We start from the raw sequence: 17,529 nt of genomic DNA on the forward strand, positions 1-17,529 counted from the left end.
TCCATACTGGCTGTCGCTCAGGTCGGGACCACCCCGCGACAGGTGCTCGACGAGGCGGGCGGCAATTATTCTTTCGAATAGCTTGCCCGCCTCGTCGAGTAAACATACCGGCCGGTATGCAGAGGGAGACTCTGCGGGTTTCCCCTCCTTGTGGAGGAGAACCAGGCACGCTTGCTTCCAAACAGTGGGGAAGACTCCCCGGCGCAGGCTCGCGTCCATGACGCTCCTGAACGCCGGGGCGACGACCTCTATGGCTAAGACCATTACGCTCCCGGGAACCCCATCGGGGCCAGGGGCCTTCTTGCCCCCGGCCCGGAGCTCCCGGACGGCCCGGTCAAGCTCCAGCTCGGTGACCCGGAACTCGTCCGACCATCCCATGGTCGGACCTGGGGCGCGTACCCACCTCCCCTCCTCCGCGAGGGGGAAGAGGGTATCGATAACGCGCCCCAGAAGTTCCGGGTCCAACCTCTCCGTGACAGGGGACGCCCGGGGGCGGAGCTTCCCAAGCACCGCCTTATATGGGCGTCCCCACGGATCGTCACGGAGGGTGAGCAGGAGCTCGTCCCAGGCCCTGGCCTTAGCTGCGGCAATAGCTCGCTTGAGGGCCACGGCCGCCGATCTGTACTCCCTGTACAGCTCGGCGACCCTCGGCTCCGCGTCGCCGCCCAGGAAATGGCGGCGACGGGCGCGGGTGTACTGGCGGCGGGCACGGCCGGCCGAACAACGGAGTTCGGCCAGCCCGCCCGACCACCAGTAAACGGTCTTTCTCGGGGGCTGAGCCTGGACCCGGGGCATCGCCACGTCACAAATCATTTGTAACGTGTCCCGAATCCAGGCCGCCCCCTCATTCACCCCGCGCTCCCTGGCCGAAGGCCAGGCGGAGCCGATAATCACGGCCCTCAACAGGTCCCCGTCTAGTCGCTTCAGCGCCCATCTTGGCGCTGAAGGGGTGCCACGTCGGAGGGGCGTGTCCAACGGCGGGTCCGAGACCACTGCCACGTCCATCAGGACGTAGCAGTGGTCCGACAAGGTCTCTCCATCAAGGACCCGCCAATTGGACACACGGCGTGAGGCGGCGGCCGTCGCAAACGTAACGTCCACAATGGACCAGCCGTTCCACCTCACGCACGTAGGCACGGAGCCCCGGTTAATCAACCGGAGCTCCATCCCCTCCGCCCAGTCTTCTAGGACTCCGCCTCGGGTGTTGGTCCTGGGGTTACCCCACGTGGTGGACCTCGCATTGAGGTCCCCCAGGACCAACACCGGACCGGCTATATATGGGGCTATCATCAGCCCCAGCCGGTCCAAAAACAACCCGAGTTCGGCGGAGTCGCAGCTGGGTGAGTTGTAGCACCCCACGACCAGAAGTCCTCCCCACTTCACTAAAATCATCCCCCTGCCCCGTTCGACCACGGAGCAGGGGGGTACACTCGCCGGATGGCGATCCCACCACATCGCCACGGAGCCGTCAAGGTCACCGGACCAGTGTGGATGGTCCGGGACCCTGTACGGCTCCGTGGCGACGGCCAGGCCAACCCCCCACTCCGCCAGGCATTGGATCATCAGGTCCTGGGCCCGGCGGCAGAGGGTTAGGGTATCCTTGGTTAGGATTAACTTTTTAGGATTAGGGTTAGGTTTTCGATAATTAGGGTTAACTTTTAGGATTAGGGATAGGTTTCAGGGCTAGTGTGAATGGTTAGGGTTAGGTTTATTGGAGGTACGGTTAGGTTTTTGTTGGTCACGGTTAAGTTTTTAGGGTTATGGTTAGGACTATTGTGTGTAAGGAAACTTCTCTGTAGGAAGTCATTAGAGAAGAAAGTTAGTTAGAGTTTTGATATTGCATAAACCGCGAGTGGAGTAGAGTAGAAATATTGAGGAATGAACAATCTTAGTGTTTCTTAATAATTTTCTAAACAAAATAAAATAAAGTGGTATAGTAGGGAGTGATATCAATACACACATCAATAGTTCATTAATATTCATATCAATAGTTTATCAATAGCTACCAATTTTGAGCGGGAAAAAAAAAATTTTTTTTTTTTGCGGCTACGGATTGTCGATGCTAAACCAATACGTCACGGCGTAGGAGGTTTCGGGGAGCAAGAAAAAATTTCCAAAAAGTGCTTAGAAATAGCAGGAAGATGCTTTTTCTCGGAAACGAAGGATTTTAGGAGAAAAAAGGAAGGGGTCGAAAAGAAGGAGAAGGACGGACAGATCAATTTAAGACTTGTTTCGGAAGATTAGGCCCCTCCTCGGCGCGAAGTTGCTGCATCGCGGCGACTTTGCGCCTCGTCGGCTTCGCCGACGAGTCCGGACCCTTGCTTCTCGAGCACAAAGAGGGTAGATAACAGAGTTGGGCAGTATCCGATGAAAAATTTATTTGAAGCGCCTTCGGATACAAGTTCTCTGTTCTTTTGTTTCTATTCGAAGTCGGATGAATCGCGAGCAGTTATTTGTATCTTTATTCGACGAGCGTCTGGTTTCGAGATTTGTATTCGACGTGCCTCCGGATGATTTTCTGGCTACGTCAGGATTTATTCGGATGGTCGATTGCAACGCCCCCATTTATTCGACGGATTTATTTGTAGATACTCGGCGTCCGCCGACCATCCGAACGATTTTAGGCGTCGAATAAAAATTAATTTCAGAATGTATTCGAAGGCAGATGTCGCGGCGAAATTTATTCGTAACTTTTATTCGATATCCGAAGCTCGATGTGGCCAGACGATTTATTTGAGGATTTATTCGGGACGAGTATTTGGCAGAGATGAAAATGAAATGTATCTTTTATTCGAAATTGTATTCGATGTTCGGATGGCCGACTTTTTTATCCGACGTTGCCAAACCATAATACGTAAATACGTACCACGGTACAGTGACTACCATTAATAATCGAACACTTTTTATCGTTTAAACTTTTAACGCTTGTTTACATAAATAAATTTTGATTATTTAAACAATTGTTTAAACAAATAAATTTTTGTTATTGAAACAAATGTTTACACCAGTACATTTTTACTAGTTAAACGCTAGCTTACACAAATAAATTTGTATTATTTAAACAATTGTTTAAACAAATAAATTTTTGTTATTGAAACAAATGTTTACACCAGTACATTTTTACTAGTTAAACGCTAGCTTACACAAATAAATTTGTATTATTTAAACAATTGTTTAAACAAATAAATTTTTATTATTGAAACAAATGTTTACACCAGTACATTTTTACTAGTTAAACGCTAGTTTACACAAATAAATTTTTATTATTTAAACAATTGTTTAAACAAATAAATTTTTATTGAAACAAATGTTTGCACCAGTACATTTTTACTAGTTAAACGCTAGTTTACACAAATAAATTTTTATTATTTAAACAATCGTTTAAACAAATAAATTTTTATTGAAACAAATGTTTGCACCAGTACATTTTTACTAGTTAAACGCTAGTTTTCACAATTAAATTTTTATTATTTAAACGATTGTTTAAACAAATAAATTTTTATTATTAAAACAAATGTTTGAACCAGTACATTTGTATTATTGAAACAAATGATTAAACTAGTACATTTTTATTACTTAAAATATTGTTTAAACAAACACATTTTTATTACTTAAACAATTTACGTCACGTTTTGCAGTGAGTAAAACTCTTTATAAGAAAAGGAAATGTCATTGGGTTTCACCATTGGTACTCTGCTGGATGTTAAGTTATTAAGACAATTTTATAAAGAACTCTTTAGATTATGTATTATGTACAGGTACACGTACATATGTAGGCATTGCATGCTATGGCATTTTTCAGTCTGCTCGTGGAAATTAAGAAATAAACTTTCTTCACAGAGTAAATGGCGAAAATTGTTATAGATTTTATTGGTAGTTCTTTGGGATGTAACTCCCTCGGTTCTACAATGAGTTCTGTCTCATCCTGGAGCTTCAAATCCTTTCCCCGCTTCTTCCTTCTCGTCTCGCTTCCTTAGCCAATAGGAAAATTGGGATCTTCTGGCTAGGCGTTGATTCGTCGGATGACTCGTCTTCCGGTTGCTGCTTGATGGTGATTGGCAGTGGATGGATCTTAATAGCGCACGCACGGGAGTGGGGTACGCATGAGGGTGAAGCCCCGCCAAAACAAGGGACGTGGGGCCATGTGGGACCGAACAAGGGAGAGGTCCGAGGGAGTTCCAAGAGGTCCTTGACTGAGAATTTATGACCTCTTGTCCTTAACTGATTCCGGACTTCGACTATCCCTAATTTATGTAGAATTGGAGAAGCTACTCTAAGAGGCTGCGTGACTTTCTCTAAATTCCGCAATTAGTCTCGCCGACTCGAATTTCGTCAAGGATCTCTATGGAACTCTCCCGGTCTTTCTTTACCTACTCTAAACTATCGCGCCCAAATAAAATACGTATGTATGAAATACGCGATTACATCTTATATTTAAATTTGCCTCTCCGCGCCATTAATCGATACTATATATATCTAACTATGTTCGCGTGGTCAACTGGCCACGCTACATAAGCAAGCGATCGCTAGTGTTGATCTCAACATTATTACAAATAGTTCAAGAAATCTTGTCAGGGTAGTATACAAAAATAGCAGACAATTTGAAACTATTGAATGATTTTAAATAATGTACTCAAGATAAGTGGGAAGAATTTATCCAGAAAAGTATTAAAAAATTATATAAATCTTCACCCAACAGAACCACTCCTGTCATTAAATATAAAAAAAGCGCAACAAAATATTAAATACACAATATCATTCACTTTGTAGATATTTTAAGTTTCTATACACGTGTGCTATCATTTTGTTCCGCCAGATATTGGCAAAAATGTTATTTTTGTCAAATAAAACTAAACAGGTTGGTAAAACCCAAATTGATTTTACTTATTCAATATATGTTATTAAACGTATCTTGAAATAGTCTATGGAAACAAATTTCAGTTGTAAAGTGAAAATAAATTAAAATCATGTATTGGGATTTGGGGTATAAATATAGGAGACGAAGTATTTGATAAGTTAGTTTTCTTTTATTATCCTGTAATATAAGATACATTGTTCGACAAACGATTATACAGACGTATAGTACTCAGCAATTTGTTTTTTTTTTTTTGGAGTATTTACAATGACGCCGATTGCGCTCCCATATCGTTTACTTCCTTAACTATTTACAAATTATTAATTGATGTTTATATTTCTTACACGATACCAACTGGAAACACTGCTTCATAGGTTCCAAATAGTATTCTTCCTCTCTGTTTTATTCGCTTTCACACATACTTCTGTCAATGTACATATACCGCCGTTACAAAAATTGGGCGCTGATATAAGCGATTTAATGAAAAAGTGTGGGAGACGTTCCAATGTGTTTCATACACCACGATTTTCGCAAAAAATCTGAAGACTAAATGATACGTACAAAGATAACGGATGAAAGGAGAAATTTTCATAAGTGAACGAAACTGCATAACTTGATGATAAATAAATAAATCTTACGTATAAGTATGTATGGCACTCGGCCTCCATTTTCCACGAAACTCATTTTGATCGACGATCCGCGGCAAGTTTGAAAGAAATATTTGTTATCGTATTTTTATTCTTTCGGTATGTCGTTTGCCATTCTTTTAAACTCGTTCGATTTGTACAAATATGTGAGATGATTTATTAATGAAAGTGAGGGTATGGGGGAACTGTGAACATTATTATTGTTATCGTTCTTAGCCTAACGTTCTTAGGATCGGCGTATTTCTCCATTCAAACGTTTGGTATTTTAAGTTAATGTAATAAAATTCAAATGCGACTGTGCAAATGCTACAGTGCTTTTATAATAAAAACGACAATTCATAAAATATATTTATATGTGTACAATTTAACATTATGTCAGTGAGTACTTGGCTTCTCTCCCTCTTTTTTAATAGACTGTTATGAACATTTTGTTGTACATAATCGAATGCGTCAAAAAGTGTAAAAGTGATGTTTATATAAATTTATAAAATTAGGAGCATTTGCTTGTTAATTTCCTTTTCGAAATTTCCACACTTTTATACAACAATATGATTGTGTAATAGATGCCCAATCGTTTGCGTATTTAATATTAATTTCTATAATTTCGAACGAAATGATAATTATGCTCACTGTCATCATCGTGTAAAATATTAACATCAGTTTCTATTAATCATACACGTGCGTACATTACACAAATAAACAAAACGGTACTAAAAATTAATGGATTGTTTGTGAAATAGACTTTAACAACGATGTAAATAAACTTTAATGCTATTGTTAATACCATTTAATTCGAGACATTGATCCTCCTGTACAAAGATTTACATTCAATGGAACGAGTAATATAGTGAATTCTATGAAGTGCATAAAAGTGTTCCTTCGGAATGTCGATAAACCATGATCAGTCTATAAGAAACTTTGATAGCACGTGTTTATGTGAGTCCTTACAGCTTTTGTTTAGACGAAAATGTTTCCAAAGTGAAAATAGAAATTTAGTCCTAATGTATCGATAACGTTTCTCTAACATTAAATATTACGTTATGTATCGTTCATATTATACAACGTTCAATCTTATATACAAGGTATTACAGAAGAGTTCGGCAACGTTTCATCTCGTTATGAGTATCAATGTCTGTCTACGACCCGTTAATAATGTTTTCCATCTGGCAATCATTTACCAATTAATAATACGTGCTTATCCTCGAGTGCTTACAATTAGTTACATTCGGCAGAATGTCGAGTCGAGTTTGAGTACAGTATGTACGCCGCGATTTCTTATAGAATTCGCCGCATCGGAAGGACGGTAGAAGCAAATCCCTCCAATTCGATAACTGTGCAAATTGAACGGGCAGAAAGTTATTTGTATCATTTCTCTTTCCTTCAAACATCCTTTCCGTCTAACACCTCATTCGCACCTTCGCTTGAGCAATGGACACACATTTTCTTTTGCATTTTTTTAGTTTTAGATTATAAAAGAATATTGAACATCAGTGGCCGTTTTTCTAGACAAAACAAAACTGAATAATCTAGAACAGAGCCGGGGAACCGACCGCCCAGAGCCGCCAGATCAGGGCAGTTGACTCGAATTGAGGGGAAACATGTACCTTGTCTCTGCCAGTACCGGATCACAACAGATTATTACAACGGATTACAGTGGCAGAAGCGTGGGGTAATAGCGTCGTAGAAGGGGAAGGGTAGAGTGGAGGACAAGTCTTAATCTGGTGACTCTTGACCCACGAGACACACACTGCTTCTTTCCCCTGTTCTCGTTCTCAGTGCTTACCAGCGTCTTCCACCATTTGACTGGTATCGTATGATAGAAACAGCGTGCGACCCGCGTGCCGCCGCGCCAGTTCCCCGCCTCTGAAGATAAAGTCAAGCTAGGAGTGGTGCTGAAGAGTGGGAGGACCCGAAAATTAATGGCGGGGGTCATGCAGAAGAAGTTCCCCGGCTATGATTTACGATCTAAAATAAATAAAAATTATATTATCACTAGACTGCGGATCTCAATGCAAAATAAAAATTGTCTGCATCAATTGTCAGAAGTAGTAGCTGTATAGATGTTTCGTCTTTTCTTTAAAAATTCTAATAAGTTGCAAATGATATGTTGACATTCTTAAATTCTTTCAATGTTTCTACCGTTTTAAATTGCTCCATCTCGATCTTGTCATGAATGCATAACACCCGTATTGTAATGATCGGGTGTAACAGTAGACATTAAGTTGATGCAATGCAAAACGAAATAATTTAATTTGATTTTCTGACATTCGTGTAGTACAATACCCAAACATGAAAAATGACTATAAAGTTTGGTTAAAATTTAAATTAATTTAGATTTGAATGTTCTTCTGAATAAATTCACAGAAACACAAGATATTTAACCAAAATTGTATTAAAGTGAATGATATCTCCGGTGGAGTATTAAAATGATTCCCTTTGGAAACTACAAACAGCGCAGTAGATTTATTAACTCGGTAAGGTGGCCAGACGAGGTTTAGATTTTCCTGTTTGTTTCGAAAGCGAAAATCTATAAATTAGAATCTGGCTGGACACTTTCTTTGCAAAATTATTGCGTTAAACTTTCACGGCGGTCGACGAGTGCTTTGAATTTGGTTATATTTCTCTCAGGTATAGGGGAAGAAGCTAGAACGTAAGGACGCAAGGTCAAGAGATTTGTGGGAAGAAAATCTTCAATGGGAATACACGCTGGACCGGAACATGATAATAGTATACGGTCATGAAAAAGATAGTTCTTTTGTGAAAATGGATTCGACGTGTCGGTATTGTTAACCGCAGTATGCGCTTCTGTAAAATAACATTGGAACTACTTAATCCCGATAATGCTAATAGAAAAATTTTATCAGATTATAAGGGTGATTCAGCTAATGAATGTGCTCTTTTATCGAGATATAAAGGTCACCTTGAGTTTCTTTAAAGGGTTCTTCCAAGGACTTCTTCAAGGTTCTTCAAAGACTTTCAAGGAATTTGAGCATTACTTGCATTAAAAATCATTACTAGAGAAATAATATCTATCTATCTCTAATCTATATCTATCTATTTATCTCAGTAACTATTAATTTTTCATCCCACATACACTTATAGTTTTGTTTATTTAGGATTCATTTCTCCCTTTGACCAGAAGATTACCCTTCACGATAAAGAAACTCGAAGGTGACCTTTATTCTACTCTTGATAGTATACAACTTTCATTTGAACCATTTTTTCATATACCAAATAGTTTACATATAATTTAGGTGGCACACTTAGTTGAATCCTGTATAGCTTTTAAAAGAAAACTTGCCGATACATACTTACATAAGATTACTTGTTGCTGTTCAATATGAATTTTTTGTATTTCACAGAAAACGAATTTTGTTATACTATATACTATATGTATACCAGAGTGAAGAAGGATAAAGGCACAGTTTTTTATCTTTGAAGAAATATTAACAACTTCAAGTGAGGCAATACGGAATAGCAATTGTAAGATAAAATAAATATAGATGTTAGATATTGTGACCAAATCGTTCGAGTAACCCCATGAAGAAAGGAGCTGCATGTAAAATAAGTTAAGAATGATTCTACGCAACATACAGAAAGATATATACGTGTATTCACATATATGCCATATTTTCATACGGAGATTAATTTTCAAATCAGTAACTATCAAAAATTTGACTAATGGACATGTATTGGTGCTTATAATAAGTAGAAATACTATACAATAAATAATTCTTTTAGATAGACCTTACTTAATAATACACATATCTACCCGTTTAAAATCTAAACTTAATTTTTTTTATATTTCAAAATATGGAAAAATTTAATTCTAAAACTATTTCTAACGTTCAATTATCAGCATAGATTTAAAAACTGCCATTTGCAATACCTTCGGTGATTTCATTGATAAACAAATTAAGTAAAGAGTGTTTAAGATAGAATGTTTGGTGTGTTCGTATACATTTGAAAAAGTAATGATTGAATTTTATTATTTTAAATTTATTAGGTATAAGATTTGTTAACTACCTTAATATTTTATTAACGGTATGCACTTGTGATCTTGTTTCAATTTCATTGTGCAAATTGGTATACTCAAGGCATAACAAGTTTACAGATTGGAAAACTCTAGACAGAATTTTATCGCTACCTGCTCCAATGTTCGTGTCAAGTGACTCGACATAGTTAAGTTGTGTACCGACACTGATAGGGATATTTCATATATTAATATAATGTGCATATTTAAAGTCAAATAAGTTGCTATCGTCACTGTACACAATATCAAGCTAAAGTACTTAGCACAAGTACATTAGTATAGATTGATTATCCACTTGGGAATTATTAAAGTTTAATACTGAGCCGAGAGAGGAGATATTATTGAAACTGCGAATGTAGTTCCAAAATTATGTAGGTCTGCTGTGGATTGTTAGTTCAGGTTTGTGAACGTGTGTCAGGCAGAGTTTAGTGAATATAGATTTACGCTAATTTTAACAGAACGAAATCACGGAAAAAGATATTTGTTTAATCAACGATATTGATTTAGAGAGGAACCGACTAAGATAAAAGGACATAGATCGTGTGTTATAAAGGAACACTGTTATTAGTTATACAGGGTGTCCCAATAATATTGTACTTCCCCGTAAGGGGTGATTTCCAAGCTCATTTGAAGTGACTTTTTCCTTTGAGAAAATCGTCTCCGCGGTTTTGTTAAGGAGTTATTACCGAAAAACACGAACCAATCAGAGCGCGGCTACAGTGGACAGATTACAACTCGGCCAATGCTGACGCCACACTCAACGTGAGGCGCTGTAACCGCGTTCTTATTGGTACGTGTTTTTCGGTAATAATTCTTTAACAAAGCCACGGAAAACATTTCCACACAAGAAAAAGTTACATCAAATGACCTCGGGAATCACCTCTTTCAAGGAAGTACAACATTTTTGGGACACCTTTATAATCGAAGTATAGTATCAGATGCATAGTTGTTTGGCGATTGAAGTAAGAAACAGACTGATATCTTTTTAAAAAGGCTTACAGTTTTCTATGTCGAAGTTGTAACAAAATATACTTAAGCAATGCTATTCGAACAATTAACCCTTTCGGTACGAGTGCTCTGTCGCCGTGACACTCCGGCTGTACGAAGCGAAGCACACTGCGGACAAATGGCCTATTTTTGGGCAGTTCTCTAAAGGTCATTAATGTATATATAAAGGTAATTCTTCACAGAAAATGAAATTTACCAATATAATTAATAAGTTTAACAAGAAATTAACAATTTTTATTGAAAAAAATGTATTTATAAAAACTAAAAAATTAAAATAAATAAATAAATAAATTAACCATACGTAAAGTTAATAATAAGAAACTTAAACAAATTATAATAGTAGTAAACAAAATTAACAAACTTAACAAATCGCTACTCGCTATCCGACTCATTCTCAGTACTTTAAATGTGATCATAAAATAAAACATATATTAAAACAAATTCAGAATGCGTAAAAATGATTATTATTTGATTATTAATAATAATTCGTGATATACACGAATATTGAATTTTTCTATAAAAGTAAATTCCGCACTGTGAATGTGGCGGATAAATGGCAAAATTTTCTCAGGATGTAGAATCTCAGGATGTATTTTGCCGTTTTTGTTATATGTTAATTTGAAGTTTTATATGCAATTAATAAATAGAACCACCGTTGAAAATTTATACAAGTTTAATGTACATGTAATGGTAATTATTCACAAAAAATGAAATTTAACAATAAAATTAATGAATTAAAAAAAAAATTAACAATATGTATGTATAAAATTGATTGTTAAATGATTGTTCAATGATTAATAATATCAATTTCCTCCTAATATGTAATTTGCCAAAGGAATTTATCGTACATCGTGATATGCACGTGTAGTGAGATACATATGTATATCCCGCTTGTCCACACTGTGCGCCGCTCCGAAAATGCACACATAGCGCGTGGTCAGTTGTCTTTTGTATGAAGATTTTCCTAAACGTTAAATAAGAACTGTGTTTAATTAAACAATGTTTCCTCTAACAAGTGGCGTTTATAGTTTTAATATTAAAAGGCATTTATATAAAATCCGCCATTATAGATGGCGCTCGTGTATACAGGCTGTCACATGGATGCCGGATATATCCGACGCTCGTACACACACAGGTCATCAGATGGATGCCGGATATATCCGGCATTCTTGCCGAAAGGGTTAACAAAAAAGAAGTTAGTTTTAATAATGCACATATATGCCTCATAATTTTATTTTAATTCTTATTGTGGCCTAATTCCGGGATTTACATATTGTGTTGCAACACCAGAAATTATACTACAAGACGATCAAAGGGTGTACATATTTTTAGCGAAATTAACATTTTTTTGCAGAGAGTTTTAAACGTAATTTTTGCCAATCTAAGAAGGCAATTCCAAATATCGTTTGACTCAATGGGTACTTGTTGACAATTTTGCAAATTCAAATTAGAAATACAATTGTTGTAAAACTAAACTTCTTACATCTCTGCAGGTATGAAATTCAAGATATTCGTCATTAATTCTTTTTAATGATGCATATGCTCATAAATTTAATTTAATTATTAGACTGCGGATTTTTATGCATTTACGAAAAATTGGCCGAGCGTTAAATAAAACAGTAAAAGATTAGAACAATCTAAGAAGATCGATACGTTTTTTTCAATGTATCAAAATTATTAAGGGATGAAATACATTTTATACAATTCCTGCTTCTCATAATCGATGAAGAACATGTTCGTTTTGAATAAAGTTTCGCAGTCTAGTAATTATTTAATCTTCAGTGTTTCATCTTCCCTTATTCTAGTATGTTAAGATGAAAAATTTTATCAACAGATAAAGCATTCTCTAAACAGAACATGTAATTTCATAAAATAATTTTTACTTCATATTTATAACAATTTGAAAAAGGGAGATTACTTGTTTGAATAGTAGAATTTTACAACTTCTTTAAACAAGTTCCGTTGTCAGACCGTATAACGTCTTGAAGCAGCAGAGAAGCGTACGCCATCAATCCTATCGTTAAAACTGAAATAACGTAACGAAGCTTCTAAAACATATTCCTTACGTTCTGATATCAAATTTTATGCGACGTATAAACGAGTACGTTGGTACTATAAACTTTCCTTTACTGTTTACTTCGATAGCTATGTTCGCTTTACTTCCGGACCGTCTGCAGTTTCAAGAATTTTATTGGATACTCTGAATTATTTTGAGGAAAGAATTTTGGTTCACCGAACAAATTCGACGAAGTTGTCCTTAAAAAGAGTAATCTTAATTGCTTCAGCTTAGATTTAGTTTCACCTTATCCGAAAGACGAATGGTTCCGATTGCTATAGAAAACAAATAAAGTTCGTTAAACAAATTTCGTTAAAAAAATATTGCAACAATCTAGCTGGACTACTCATTTTAAAGATAGAAGCCTCTACTTTTGCCATCCATCGTTCATTTTTATTTAAGATATTTTTGTATGTCACAATCGCTCGTAAACTGAAAATATCTGTGGTCTCCAATATGTTGCAAATTGAAACGTCTGAAAAAACATTGACAAATTGTTCCCGCGACTGAAACCGCTGTAGATTTAAAGATTGAAGTTTCCTCTTTACAACGAATGCTTAAACCTTGATTTACGATTTTTTTCTAGCCGATTTACTGAAATTCGAATGGAAGGTCTATTGCCATCTCTGCAATAATACAAGGAACAATATCCTCACACAATGAAACTCATTACTCATTTTTGTTTTATAAAAGAGTCAGAAGAAAATCGTAAATTAAGTTTGAAGCAGTCGTTGTATAAGGGAAGATTGAATCTTGAAATCTGTAATCGATTCATTCAGAAAACAAAATTTTTTATGCTTTTTCAGACTTTTCAATGTATAGCATTTTCGACCAAAAACTCGTCCTCAGTTTTTCACCTCTCATATTATGCACAAGTATCCTAAAAAGAAATGAATGGTGGTCCGCGAAAGTAGAGGCTTGGAGCTTTAAAATCAGTCCAGGTATATGTATTGCTGTACTATTTTTTTAAACAAAATAATCCAACTATTGACAATTTGTTCATGTACTTTTTTTACTGTATTTATATAAAATTATGTTAATCATCGCATAAATGGATAAAGAATCAGTACATAAATAAACACGGCCACAACTGTTTCAGAATGACTCTGAATGTACTATATGAGGATTAAGATTGTTTCACAAGTGTGCCTGTCACAAATCTTTAAACTTAACGAAATCATCGATATGTCCGCTGATTCGTTGTCTCCACTGTTACGAGATTAAAAGGGAAATTACTACTCCTGGTAGAGCAGTTCCAATCAAAATTAATGTGGGAGCGCGAGCGTTCCCTCTCGAAGGTGTCTCGATGCGACGTTTCGGAACGTTGCGATGGAAAGCTTCGAGAAGCATGGCGACCGTTACGATCATGGAAAATTCGAGAACTCGGAAAAACAAATAAAATGCTCAGAGGTGCCGGGCCTCGCGGTCTTTTGTCGCCGAACCACGAGCGTGAGAGGTTGATTGTATCGTTGATCATATTTTCTGGACATTTTATAATAAAATTTTGTTTTATTAAACAATTTGTTAGCCCATTACCCGTCTCAATCCTACATTAATTAGGCGATAACTGAAGCAATTATTTGAATGAATACGGTAAGAGACTCAATTACTGTACCTACATTAATCAGACGTATTCTTAAAGCATATGTAAGTAATGAATATTAAAAAATATGTATATATCAACTGATTTTAATGGAAAAAATGTAATATTTCTTTTTTATATTCATTATGCTTTAAAAATAAGTATAATTGATATAGGCGCACAGTAATTCTTACCGTCACAGTAATTGGGTCCCTTACCCTGTTCGAAATGAAAAATGATCCTTTCGTAGTTTAAAGAAATAGAGAAGAACAGTCGGCCATATACAAAGAAAACAATCAGTTTCACTTGAATGTGAACGTTACAGAGAATGATGTAAGCAATGTGATAAATATAGACCACTTTTAACCCTTATTGCTTCGATTATTTTTTCGTACCACCGAGAAAAAGGAAAACATATTTCTAAATTAACGTTTTATTTTTACTAAAGATGGCCATTTCATTAGCATTGAGATTTTGTATGTGAATAATGTTTAGAAGAGATGCTCGATTTATTCGGTGGAATACTTTCCGACAGAGGTAGTATAATTATGACTCACACTTATAAATTGTCGAAATGTCGGCACCTAGAAACGCGTATGGCCTTTCACAATGATATCGAATGAGTGTGAGGAAGTTTGCTCGGTTAGCTGGGTTGAATCGGTGGCTGGATGGGCTGGTGCAAGTACCAAAGTAAAGTTTGGCTTGGTTACCGTCCGTGATCCTCCATCGAATCACCAACGGAGTGATAACGATAACTCTAGCAACTGCTCAAGCTAATATCGATTGTTATTAGACGCCGTACGAAATTCGCTTGCCAATTTTGCTGCACAGTCGAAACCAATGGCCCGATGCTAGGCGATCCAAAGATTGGGACTGTGTCGATTGTTTTATCGGTCACTCGTTTCTTCTTCTCCTCCTTTCCAATGCGAAAAGATCTCAGCATTTCATTCGCTTACATCTTATGATATGTTACAAGAAACAGAAAAAGGTCACTTCTAAGTCACCACTACACACTATGTTTTTTCGTCGGACGTACCGAGCAGATGCCACACACTATTTTCAGGATTGCAGAATAATCGTTTATCCTTTATTGTAGGCTCGTTGGAATTAACTCTCCTTTTGCAGATTAATCGTGCAACATACATAGCTGGTATTTAAGTTTGGCGTAGTTTAAGTGACATAGCGCATTTTACCATACTATGTTACCGTCATCAAGGTAATCTTAGCAATCTATTGCAGTATGAATTTTGGATGACTAAAAAGTTTGCTTGTTAGTAGGAAAATGTCAGAATGTTGAGCACATATTACCTCAATAATTTTGCCGTGTGTCATAAGATTGATCGATTATAAGTAAAATGTTGATAAATTACTGTTTGTATTACGTGCACTGTGTTTTTATTGGATTTCCTCGTAGCTAAAATATCAGAAATTAATCGAATATTCTTCGATTTGTAAAAGTAATATTTTAAAAGTTACCGGCAAGGAGAAGGAAGGAAAACAATTGCATTGTTATAATTTAGCAAAAAGTATTACGCGAGTGTTCTGCAATTTATGCGATCTGCATTGTACTCGACGAGGACAACAGTATTTTACAGCTAACTGTAACAGACTATACATTACGCACTCCATAATCTCATAGTCTATGACAAATATCAATATTAAACAATATGGGTAGTTTCATACGCAACACTCTTAAAGATTAGTGCTTATCTTGTAACAGTACTTTAGTTATTGTTCTTGAGCACAGTAGTGGAATGTGATTTCATTTGTCACAGATAATTTCTGCGTCTAGTCGTTGGCTCGGTGGAATATTTATACTAGGAGTGATCGATTCCATTCTCATAATTGTTATTTGATTATCGATCACGGTATTGTGGGCAACCTGCGAACTTATACTACAAACAATTTGTTAAAAGTATTATAGAATATAAAAACTTTCGAGTAAAAATCGATAATAATGGTAGATATGTACAAAAGTTAAAGTTTCCTTGAAAAATTGAACTTTTACAGATTACGGGTATAAAAGCTTACCGAATTCCCTTCCTCGTAGAAAATTCATCCGTTACGGTATTAGATTTATCAGCGCTTATACGTTAAAATTCGTACAGGTAACAGTTTTTGTTTACGGCAGTGGTGGAGAATATTTCAATCAAATCGTTTGTATGTGAACAATCGTTTAATGCGTAGAACATGAGAAACACTGGTACATGTGTATACGCATGCATACACGTATTTTATTACATAGAAACGTTCCATCTCACGGACTAGACACAGAAATTAATACAGTTATATTACAAGTAAGAATGTTTTTATTTTGCGAATGTTTAAATATGGAGTTACAAGGTTTATCTGTGTAGGGATGTAATGTAAAAACATTGAGTCCGTTTCAATGTAAGTTGGTATGTCATTTCCGAGTGCCGAATAGAAACAACTATGCAGCTGCTGAACTCACATTAAAAAGAAAATCGTTCGATATTGTTATATCAGCGATATTGTTATATCACTTTTATATCAGCAGTTAGAAAATATTTCATTTGATTTCTCATGTCGTCATTCATTTTCAAAACTGATGTACAGTAACAAAGTTCGTTAAGAGCAATCTTGAATTAACGTAGAAACGTTTGTAGACAGTTCTCGAAATTCGTGGAACATTTAGGATACACTTCGTGCACCTTCAAGACATCCTACTTGCTGCTAGAACTTCTACGGTACCATTACCGGACTTATCAAACATGGTGCCGATGAGTATACTAGCTCTATATGCTTAAGCTTGAGCTCGGTTTACACGGATATCGCCATTTCGATTGGTTGACTGAAACAAATGAACTTGGCTGCTATATGTTTTCGATATACCAATTGATCGGTGTAATTGGTGGTACAACTGAAAAGGGGGCGATTCTACGTAATAAAATAAGTCGAAAATGTAGAATAAAATTTGTTCACACGAGGCTTTGTATTCGAGAAAATTGTCTTTGAAAACCCGTAAAGTCCGCGCGCCTAGCATTTGCAGAGAGTAGAATCGGTCGGTCGTGAACAGACCTGTCACATGATACCTATTCAACAGAATATGACATAATTTCATTCTACATTTCCCACTTATTTTTTAAATGTGGAATCACCCCTTTTCTTATCGTAACACAAAAGTTGAAAAGTAATTGTAAAAAAAGTTTGATGCTAGTTTGTAATTGTGAAACATTGTATTCGATAAGAGCGACAAGATTGAAATTGACTGGGATAAAGAAGCACTTTTATGTTAATCTCGGAACCGACATTGCACTTACGTACTTTCTTTGAAATCTCTGTGTTTCTCGTGTGCAATGCGAATACATTGCTTGTATTTTGCGTTTC

This window comes from Halictus rubicundus, unplaced genomic scaffold (genome assembly GCF_050948215.1).
Source record: "Halictus rubicundus isolate RS-2024b unplaced genomic scaffold, iyHalRubi1_principal scaffold0049, whole genome shotgun sequence".
In the NCBI taxonomy this organism is placed as follows: Eukaryota; Metazoa; Arthropoda; class Insecta; order Hymenoptera; family Halictidae; genus Halictus; species Halictus rubicundus.